General features: G+C 55.3%; 1 protein-coding gene across 3 annotated transcripts in view; it reads right to left on the reverse strand.

Moving 5' to 3' along the window:
* TMEM184B (transmembrane protein 184B) overlaps positions 1-4342 on the reverse strand; it is a 52552-nt gene that overhangs the window by 43656 nt on the left and 4554 nt on the right. The window lies entirely within an intron of this gene.

Below are 4342 nucleotides of genomic sequence, written 5' to 3' on the forward strand. Positions count from 1 at the left end.
TCTCTCTCTGTCAAATAAATAAAATCTTTAGGAAAAAAAAAAAAAGAAAGAAAACCCAAGACTGCAGGACCGTCCCAATTCTCTCAACAGCCCCCTCTCACTTTACTTCTCCCCCTTCCTGTGTCCTCTCTGAGGCTGCGAAGATCACATTCGATTAACATTTATTGAGAATCCACTGGGTTAAGACCAGATGCCAAATAATTTTACAGACAAGAACTCAGACCTTGGCTTTGCACATGCTGTTCCCTCTGCCTGGAACATGCTTCCTCTCCTTCCACACGATAACAGCTTCAATGTCACCTCCTCAGAAAAGTGCCTGCCCAGGCAGGAATGCCCTGATGTTCCCTCAGGGTGCCCACGACAACTGCCACTGCTGCTGCACTTGCGGTCTCTCTCCCCCACAGAACTCCACCCCGCGAGGGCCGCCCCTTGCACTGCCTGACACATGAACACGCGAGACTTTATTGTTTTTTTTAGATATGTTTTTTCTTAGGTAGGCTCCACACCAAATGTGGGGCTTGAACTCACGACCCTGAGATCAAGACGCATATGCTCTACCACAGAGCCAGCTGGGCGCCCCAGCAATCCTTCTGTCTCAAACCGAACAGCCTGTAAGGTAACCCTAACAGCCAGTGTTCGCTGAGCACGTGCGGAGCGCTGTGCTGAGCTCCCTGCAGACGTGAGGTCACGAAGGCAGCCTGAGGACCACGCTATTACTATTCCCATTTTACAGATGTAGGAAATTGCATCAGTTCCGCCCTGTTTTTAAAGAATGGAAATTAGAACCTGGTAAGCAACTTGCCCAAGGCCACAGGGCTAAAAAGAGAGTAAGGATTTAGACGCCTCCCAATTCTCTCTCCAGGCCCCAGGACAGCTCGGCCCCTTATCTTCCGCTCTCCCCAGGGCCCAAAGGGGCGTTTCTTTTTCCTGCTGCCAGTGACCATTCATCCCTTTCCTGAATTCTCAGCCTCCTCTCCCAAGGTACCCAATACAGAAATCTCCCGACTTCCCCCCTCCTGTCCTGCACCCCGAGCTCCCACACCTGACGTGGCGTCTCGTGCAATGACCCCTTGTCTCTCGGCCCCAAAGGCCCAGCGGCTAAAGCACCGCATGAATGCTGGCCCCTGGACACCCAGCGAAGTAAGCAAGGAGAGCACGCATCTTCCCAGTGAACTCATGTGTGGGATCCGCAGTTAAACCCAGATTCCCAGGTGCCAGGTCCTGCTCTGTCCCTACTCCCCTCTCGTTGTATTTAGGGCACCGCTGCTGAGCCTGGGGGCATGTGGGGTGGGGGGGCGCACAGCCACCATAGCTCTCAATAGGGAAAGGGAGCCCACATTCATTCCAGATCTACGGCACGAGAAGTCGGTGAGGTCCCACAAGCCCCGGGAGAGCCAGGAAGAACACGGGTTCATAGCCAGCCCCAGAAGCCAATTTGAGGGCAGACGCCATGACAACGTTGGGCTCCAGAGGCGGCCGGTCCTGGGTCACGCAGGGTCATCAAAACTAGAAGCTGCTGGAAGAAGAAAAGGGACCTAAAAAGGACGCCTGTGGGAAAAGCATCCTGAGGGAAAGCAAAAAGAAGAGAGGGAGGCTGGGTGTTCTCAGAGTCCCCTGCACGAATAAGGGAAGGACAAGAGATGCTTATGCTGTCCCGCATGTGTGTGACACATGGCTGAGGACCTCAATTCCTTTCTGAAACCTTCAGCGGTTCCCTGTTGACCACTCCGAGGTCAAGTTCAAACTCCTTAGCAAGGCCTTTAAAGATCTTCATACCCGGGGCCCACTGCAGCCAGGTCTGGGAGGCAAGGTATCCCAGGCCTCCACACCCCAGCCCAGAGGCTCTCATCCTTCCGGGTATAGGGCACTTTGCTCCTAGGAAGACTTCCGGTACACCCCGGGGGTGAGTGGGGCAAGAGCATGGGCTCTGAAGCCAGACCCTCCGGTTCAGAGCTCAGCTCCACCAACTACGTCCACCTGAACCTGCCAGGCTGACTCTCTGCAAAGCAGGAAGGTAAGGATTCCCACCTCACCAGGTGGTGGGGGGATAAAACGGTCATTCATCAAAGCACTTTAAGCTGTGCCTGGCACACAGTAAGTGCTTAATAGACAAGCTGTTGTTTCTATTGTCCTCTGCACCCCGTTAGGGCCTCTGTTTCAACCACAAGTAGAGCACTGTCTTGTGCATAGTCTTTACACATTAGACTCCCTCAGCCAACCAGAGCCTTTTGGAAGGCACCACCCACCATTCAGGACCCGGTCCCCTGAGGCCTAGCAATGGAGCCCGGCACACAGTAGGACTTCAGCAAGTGCTTACTGCCCCCGGTGAGGGTCCGTGGCAGGCCCCACACAGAGCTCTCCCAGGACCCAGCTGCTGGCCTTCCACAACTCACACACCAATTCCCCAGGCTAAATGCCCCACAGAGTGATAAGGGCATTCGTTGTTACTCGGTTTCAAAACAATAAAGGGCTGTACTCTCTGCCTTACTGAGGCTGTTTCCACTCCAGGGAATTTACGGGGAGAAATGAGCACAGCGGGGACTGGAAATGGCGCTGAGCCCCTCTCAGGGAGAGAGCTGGGCTGGCCCGCCACAAACCAGGAGCAAAACTTCAAAGGCAGAGCGGGAGCAAACTGCCTCCAGACAGAAGCCCAAGCGCCACAGAACTCGGCCACCAGGAGTGAAGTAGGACAAGGAGATCACTCACACCCATTCTGCCTTGAAGGTCTCCTTCCTGCCCACTTCGAGAGCTTTGAAGGGGTTCCTTAACCCCCCACGTGGGAGGAACTTACAACACATCCAGAATCCCAAGGGCTGCAAAAGGCACCTCAGGTTGCCTATGGTCTGGGGGGCAAGGGGTGGGGTAGGCGGGATTTCACAGTACCTTTTCCACCCGCACAGGCTATTGGGCCCTCGTATCTGAATGGAGGTCACTATCTACACCCATCTACACCCTTCTCCCCGGCAGACCCGGAGGCCCTAAGCCAGCACCAGGTCCCATTCATCTTCAGACACCTGTGCCCCTAGCACGGTGCCTGGCATGTGGACTGTTCAATCAGTTACAAGGCAGCAAGATCTGGCAGCAAGAGAGGTCCTGGCTCAAGGAAGACTCTATCCAGGCCTGCCATGTGCCACAGACAAGTGAGTCATGTACTCCCCCTGGGTCTCAGTTTCCTCAATTGCACACAGGGATGACAACAGTTCTGTACTCACACAGCCGCTGAGAAAATTAACTGGGAAAACATGTGTGGTAAGCACCAAAGACAAATGCTCGTCATCCTTCAAGCTTCAGCTCAGCTGTCCCCATGTGTTGGAGTCTTTGCTGCGGGCCATGTTCCCCCTCTTCCAGCAGTGAACCCACACTGCACTCCCTCTATTGTTTTATATTTTTCACATGGTTGCGATTACTCGTTTCTAAGTTTGATTCCCCCACCGACCTGAGAGCTCCCGGAAGCCAGGGGCATCGTGAGTTTGCGTCCAAGGTCTGACAAAATGGGCACACAGGTCAGGCTGCTGGGGCCCTCCCAACCCATGGTCCCAGCACTGGGACCCTCTGACGAGATGTCCCGATGTGCAGAGCCAAGGGGGCCCACCAAGCATGCTGAAAAGGAACACAGATGGAAAGGGATGCTGCAGACAGAACCTGCGAAGGAAGTCACACCTCTGAGACCTGCATCTCGTCCCTCGTCCGCAGGCGCAGGTGAGCTTGTTTGCCGGGCTGACTCTGCAGCACACAGGCCTCCAGGGCACAGATTGCCGCTGCTTTCCTTACATAAAGCACCCAGCAGTCAGATAAATAATACATAGCCTTCACATCACACACAGGTAGCAGGCGTGCAAACACAGGCCATGGTGCCCTGGGCGTGCGGGCACACCCATGCATGTGTGTATGTGATATCTGGCTTTGCGTGACCCAGAGATGATATGGATTGGAAACAGATACCCAGGCCCACCCCCGCAACCCTGCCTTGCCATGGCCGGGAGTCAACTAGCACCAGACCTAAGCAGTGTGCCCAGAGAGGAAATGTACAACCCACGGGATGGCTACACACACCCTAAACCAGCCTCTGTGGTCCCTTTCCAAACAAACATCCTTTGGAGCCCCAGGTTAGCCTCGGTGCCCCTCCAAGCAGCTGACTTGTATGCAAGGCGTGTACACCCTGTGTGCATGCATCCCCAGAGGCCTGGCCAGGCCAACCATCCTCCCAGATCACAGCCACCCGCACAGGGCACCGATGCCTCCCCCACTCGGTGGTGCCAGGCGCCAGCACACCCACCGGGCTCACACAATCCCACTTGCAAAAGGCCTGTCCACCCGCTCTCCCTCTCCCCCGGCCACCCCC

The sequence above is a fragment of the Ursus maritimus genome, unplaced genomic scaffold, assembly GCF_017311325.1.
Source record: "Ursus maritimus isolate PB19 unplaced genomic scaffold, ASM1731132v1 scaffold_21, whole genome shotgun sequence".
Lineage (NCBI taxonomy): Eukaryota > Metazoa > Chordata > Mammalia > Carnivora > Ursidae > Ursus > Ursus maritimus.